This window comes from Trachypithecus francoisi, unplaced genomic scaffold (genome assembly GCF_009764315.1).
Source record: "Trachypithecus francoisi isolate TF-2019V2 unplaced genomic scaffold, Tfra_2.0 Lachesis_group12, whole genome shotgun sequence".
In the NCBI taxonomy this organism is placed as follows: domain Eukaryota; kingdom Metazoa; phylum Chordata; class Mammalia; order Primates; family Cercopithecidae; genus Trachypithecus; species Trachypithecus francoisi.
In genome coordinates, this window is record NW_022681457.1 from 56,122,458 (window position 1) to 56,129,308 (window position 6,851).

The window sequence follows — 6,851 nt, forward strand, 5'->3', positions numbered from 1 at the left end:
GCTTGGCCCAGGTATATGTTACAATTCCATTTGGGGACTTTACCCAGGTAGGATACTCAAGCCACTCAGGCACTGGACAAAGATATATGTCACAATCACCTCTGCAAGAAAGTCCAGAAATGAGATTCAAAATTCTAGGCCGGGCGCGGTGGCTCAAGCCTGTAATCCCAGCACTTTGGGAGGCCGAGACGGGCGGATCACGAGGTCAGGAGATCGAGACCATCCTGGCTAACACGGTGAAACCCCGTCTCTACTAAAATATACAAAAAACTAGCCGGGCGACGTGGCGGCGCCTGTAGTCCCAGCTACTCCGGAGGCTGAGGCGAGAGAATGGCGTAAACCCGGGAGGCGGAGCTTGCAGTGAGCTGAGATCCGGCCACTGCACTCCAGCCCGGGCGACAGAGCGAGACTCCGTCTCAAAAAAAAAAAAAAAAAAAAAGAGATTCAAAATTCCACACATTTTCTGGCTTCAGGTATAAGAATGAAGACCTCCTGCGAGTTGGGCTAAGTACATGAGACACAGTAGTAATGGTAGGGTGTATCCCTGCGTGAGAGTCACAATTCCAAATGCAAACTATGTCTCAATATATGATTCACAGCCTCACATGTGTGCTGAATCCTGGTCTTCGAGTCACCATCTGACCTGCGGACCAGATCTATGTGTGAGGATCACAATTCCAACTCTGACTACCTCCAGGTGTGAGATTCACAGCCTCAACAGTGGACAGTTTCCATGTGGGAGGGTGACAGTGTTTACTGTTGGTTGAGTGTGCGTAGGAGAGTCCAAATTTCATCTGTTTTCTGGGTTCTGTTATAACACTCTCTGTACCACGCAAAAACTTTATAGGTATGAGAGACAGTCACAGTCTGCTTTGAGATCTTTATGCTGGTATGAACCCATGATCCTACCTACTGCCCTGTGTCCAGGTATGACAGTCAGCCTCTCTTCTGTTGGTCAGATATAGGTATGAGTGTCATCACAGTGTCCGTAAGCTGGCACCAAAAATAAGTCACCATACCAACTGTCCCAGGACCCACATATGACAGTCACAAATCCAACAGTGGACTGTGCCTGTGAGATTCAGGGCTTCACCAGTGGGCTCTGTCCATGTGTGAGGGTGACAATCCTAATTGTCAGCAGGGTGTACCTATGAGAGTAAGAATCTCATCTGGGTACTGGATCCTGTTATTATACTCTCAATGTCACACAAGGGCTTTATAGGATATGCTTGAGTGTCATAACCTTATGTGACCTTTTTTCACATAGGAGACCCAGCACCTTATCCATTGCCCTAATCCTAGAAAAAAGGGGCCAAATCTCTCCTACTGCCTGGGTCCATATATTAGGGTCATCATTATGCCTCTGAGCTGGGCCTAGGTATATGTCAAAATGCTACCTGTGAGCAGAAACCAAGCAGGAGAGTCACATCATCTTGTTTCTCAGCCAAAGATGTGTCACAATTCCCCAAGTAAGCAGGACCAAGGAAGGAGATGTCACACTGTGCACTGTAGGCAGGGCCCAGATAGGAGAGTCACATCAACTGGGAGCTTCACCCAGCTATATATCACAGTCTATGCTGCAGGCAAAACTCAGGCAGGAAATGAGAGTCACATCACCCAGGTGCTGGGCCTTGTTATATGTCACAATTCCTCTGTAAGCAGGGTCAAAGCAGAACAGAAAAGTTATATCACCGAAATGATGGGCCCAGTGATATGTGACAATCCCCACTGAGGGCAGGGCCCAGGAAAAATGGCAACAAATCACCTAGGTGATGGGCCCAGATATACGTCACAATGCCCATTTTGAGAACAGCCTGGCAAAAGTGGAGAGGCGTGTCACCTACGTGTATGACCCAGAGATATGTCACGATCCCCCCAGAGGGCAGGTCCAGGCAAGCGCATCACATATCCTAGGTGCTTCGCCCAAGTATATGTCAAAATCTCAACTATAAAATAGGCCCAGGCAGGAGAGTAAAACCTATCAGTTCTTGGGCAAAAATATATGTAGCAATCACACCTGTGGGAAGGTCCAGAGATGATTTTTTTTTTTTTTTTTTTTTTTGAGAGGGAGTCTCGCTCTGTCGCCCAGGCTGGAGTGCAGTGGCTGAATCTCAGCTCACTGCAAGCTCCACCTCCTGGGTTTATGCCATTCTCCTGCCTCAGCCTCCGGAGTAGCTGGGACTACAGGCACCCGCCACCTCATCTGGCTAGTTTTTTTGGTATTTTTTAGTAGAGACAGGGTTTCACTGTGTTAGCCAGGATGGTCTCGATCTCCTGATCTTGTGATCCGCCCGTCTCGGCCTCCCAAAGTGCTGGGATTACAGGCTTGACCCACCGCGCCTGGCCCATAGTTGAGATTTCAAATCCCTGTCCTGGCTTCAGGTATGAGAGTCAGCTATTCCTGTGAGTTGCATTCAAGAATGTGAATCACATTCTCAACCATGGATTGGATTCATGTATGAGAACCCCAACCTTACCCGTGGACAGTGTTTTAGTAGGGCAATCAGAGCCTCATAGGTGTGATAAATCTTGGTCTGAGGATACAGTCCTAACTGTATCCTACCTGTCATAATCCTACCTGTGAATCCAGTCTGTCTCTGAGAGTCACAATTCCAACTTTTGAATGCCTCTGAGTGTGAGATTCAGAACCTCAACAGTGGGCTGTGTCCATTTGAGAATGTGACAATTGTTATTGGCTGGGCATGCATACAGGTGATTAACATATGACAGTCACAATTCCAACTGTGGATTGTGTCCACATTCAAGATTCCAGATCTCACCAGTAGGCTCTGTTTATGTATGAAGGTGATGATCCTAACTGTTGTCTGGGTATGTATAAGGGTGTCACAATCTCACCCAGGATCAATAATTTGTATCCTTCAGTTCAACAAGTTGACACTCAGTATTAACCATCACAAGTTCACTCCTTTGTTAACTTGAACCCATACACATCTTCTGAGATTATATGTTGCAGGAAGTCAGGGACCCCAAAAGGAGGGACCGGCTGGAGCCATGGCAGAGGAACGTAAATGGTGAAGATTTCACTTTCATATGGACATTTATCAGTTCCCAAATAATACTTTCATAATTTCTTATGCCATCTTTAATCTCTTAATCCTGTTATCTTCATAAGCTGAGGATGTATGTCACCTCAGGACCACTGTGATAACTGTCTTAACTGTACACGTTGATTGTAGAACATGTGTGTTCGAACAATATGAAATCAGTGCACCTTGAAGAATAACAGCGATTTTTATGGAACAAGGGAAGACAACCATAAGGTCCGACTGCCTGAGGATTCGGGCAAAAAGAGCCATATATTTTTCTTTTTTAAATTCATTTATTTATTTATTTATTTTTGAGACAGAGTCTCACTCTGTCGCCCAGGCTGGAGTGCAGTGGCCGGATCTCAGCTCGCCGCAAGCTCCGCCTCCCGGGTTTACGCCATTCTCCTGCCTCAGTCTCCAGAGTAGCTGGGACTACAGGTGCCCGCCACCTCGCCCGGCTAGTTTTTTGTATTTTTTTTTTAGCAGAGATGGGGTTTCACTGTATTAGCCAGGATGGTCTCCATCTCCTGACCTCATGATCTGCCTGTCTCGGCCTCCCAAAGTGCTGGGATTACAGGCTTGAGCCACTGCACCCAGCCTTGAGCCATATATTTTTCTTTCTTTCTTTTTTTTTTTTTTTAATTTAAACAGAGTCTCACTCTGTTCCCTGGATCAAGTGCAGTGGTGTGGCCTCAGCTCACTGCAACCTCTGACTCCTGGGTTCAAGTGATTCTCCTGCTTCAGCCTCCCCAGTATCTGGGGTTACAGGCTCCCACCACAATGCCCAGCTAAATTTTTGTATTTTTAGTAGAGATTGGGTTTCACCATGCTGGCCAAGCTGCTGTCAAACTCCTGAACTCGTGATTCACCTGCATTGGTCTCCCAAAGTGCTGGGATTACAGGCGTGAGCCACTGTGCCTGGCCATTTTTTTTTTTTTTTTTGAGGTGAAGTCTTGCTCTGTCATCCAGGCTGGAGTGCAGTGGTGCAATCTCGGCTCACTGCAATCTCCACCTCCCAGGTTCACACCATTCTCCAGCCTCAGCCTCCTGAGTAGCTAGGAATACAAGCACTCACCACCATGCCCAGCTAATTTTTTGTATGTTTAGTAGAGACGGGATTTCACTATGTTAGCCAGAATGGTCTCGATCTCCTGACCTTGTGATCCACCCTTCTTGGCCTCCCAAAGTGTTGGGATTACAGGCATGAGCCACCGCACCTGGCCAAAGAGCCATATTTTTCTTTTTGCAGAGAGCCTATAAATGGACATGCAAGAAGGAGAGATATCACTAAATTCTTTTCCTAGCAAGGAATATTAATATTAATACCCTGGGAAAGGAATGCATTCCTGGGGGAGGTCTATAAACAGCCGCTCTGGGAATGTCTGTCTTATGCAGTTGAGATAAGGACTGAGATATGCCCTGCTCTTCTGCAGAACCCTCAGGCTTACTAGGGTGGGGAAAAACTGCCCTGGTAAATTTGTGATCAGACCGGTTCTCTGCTCTTGAACCCTGTTTTCTGTTGCTTAAGATGTTTATCAAGACAATACGTGTGCTGCTGAACATAGACCCTTATCGGTGATTCTACATTTGCCCTTTGTCCTATTTCCTCAGAAGCATGTGATCTTTGTTAGACCCTTATTAGTGGTTCCACGTTTTGCCCTCAGAAGCATGTGATCTTTGTACTTCTTGTTCTTACATCCCCTCCCCTTTTGAAATGCTTAATAAAAACTTGTTGGTCTGAGACTCAGGCAGACATCACTGTCCTACCAATATGTGATGTCACCCCTGGCAGCCCAGCTGTAAAATTCCTTTCTTTCTACTGTCTGTCTTTATTTCTCAGCTGGCTGACACTTATGGAAAATAGAAAGAACCTATGCTGAAATATTGGGGGTGGGTTCCCCCAATCATTATACATAATCTTCAAATAAAGACAATAATAACATAATAATTATGGCTAACATTACAACTATCCTTCATACAACCAGAAGTGCACCAATGCCCAGTCCAAATATTATTACATTAAAGGCTGATGTGAGGTCAATGTATCTCATGTCACATGATAAAGGAGAAAGGAAATAAAATGAAGATATTTTCTTAGTACCAGTGTATACATTCATGAACATGCTTCTAAAAAAAGAAAGAGGAGATACTCATGACAATTAGAGTTCTCATTTCTGCAGCTGGTCACGTGGTCATAGCTGGTATTGATGACTACCTTCTTGTACTACCCATTCTATATTCCCTTGCCTTCAGGAAGCACCTTAGAAGGTTGTGGTATTTTTCCTGGTGGAGTGACCCAAACCTTGATTTCTGAAAGGTCTGGGTCATCTGTAGTCCTGCCTGGATTGGGCTGTTGTTGTTTCCCATTGACCTTAATCACAGAGCATGGTAATATTAAAAGATGCCCTAATGGATCTCCTGTATTCCATGCATACTCTTCCTTATTTCCATTGTGGAGGAGTAGATTGATTTTATCTTCATAGTCCAGGTCAATCACCCCAGCCAACATTGTAACTCCCTTCTTTTTTTTTTTTTTTTTTTTTTTTTGAGACGGAGTCTTGCTCTGTCGCCCAGGCTGGAGTGCAGTGGCCAGATCTCAGCTCACTGCAAGCTCTGCCTCCCAGGTTCACGCCATTCTCCTGGCTCAGCCTCCCGAGTAGCTGGGACTACAGGCGCCCGCCACCTCGCCCGGCTAGTTTTTTGTATTTTTTAGTAGAGACGGGGTTTCACCGTGTTAGCCAGAATGGTCTCGATCTCCTGACCTCATGATTCGCCGTCTCGGCCTCCCACAGTGCTGGGATTACAGGCTTGAGCCACCGCCCCCGGCTGTAACTCCCTTCTTAACCTGTTGACTTAGAGGTAGGAGGAGCCCAGTGTCCAGGTGACAATCTTAACTTCTAGTTTAATGGAATTGTGTCTCCCGGTGACAGCATTCTATCCTCTGGAACTAAGGCTTCTAGGCCAGCAGAACATAATCTCATGGAAATAGAAAACAAAAATTTTGCTGGTGGATCACTAGAGGTGGTGGTGGGTGGTACCACTTCCACTTCCACCCCTTGATTCCTGGACCTGTTAATCCTAACTATGGGAGAAACAGTACCATATATTGGACACTGATTAACAGCAGACATGGTCTTCATACCTGTAATCCGAGCACTTTGGGAGGCCGAGGTGGGCAGATCATCAGAGATCAGGAGTTTGAGACCAGCCTGGCCAACATGGTGAAAACCCATCTCTACTAAAAATACAAAAGATTAGCCAGGCGTGGTGGTGGGTGCCTGTAATCCCAGGTACTCAGGGGGCTGAGACAGGAGAATTGCTTGAACCTGGGAGGTGGAGGGTGCAGTGAGCCAAGATCATGCCATTGCACTCCAGCCTAGATGACAAAAGCAAGATTCCATCTCAAAAAAAAAAAAAAAAAAGTATAGAGACATCTGCTGTGATTCACCTAAGGAGGCCTGCCAAAGCTGCAAACGGCATCCACATTTTTCACCGACACCTCAAGATCCATTGGATCTGCTGGGTAATATGGCCCAAGTGGCAGAGCAGCTTGCACAGTAGCCTGGACCTGTTGCAGAGCCTTCTCCTTTTCTGGATTCCACTCAGAACTGGCAGCATTTGGGCCAGAGTAACACACCCAAATGAGGAATATGTTGCCTCCAAAATCCAAATAGGCCCGCTAGACATTGTGCCTTTTCCTTGGTTGTGGGGGGGCCAAATGCAGCAACTTACCTTTTACCTTAGAAGGAATATCTTGACAGGCCCTGCACCACCGGACCCCTAGAGATTTTACTTAGCTAGAAG

At 46.2% G+C, this 6,851-nt stretch overlaps 1 protein-coding gene across 3 annotated transcripts in view; it reads right to left on the reverse strand.

The window, feature by feature from the left end:
* ZNF43 (zinc finger protein 43) overlaps positions 1 to 6,851 on the reverse strand; it is a 534,348-nt gene that overhangs the window by 525,791 nt on the left and 1,706 nt on the right. The gene's annotated exons all lie outside the window — the stretch shown is intronic.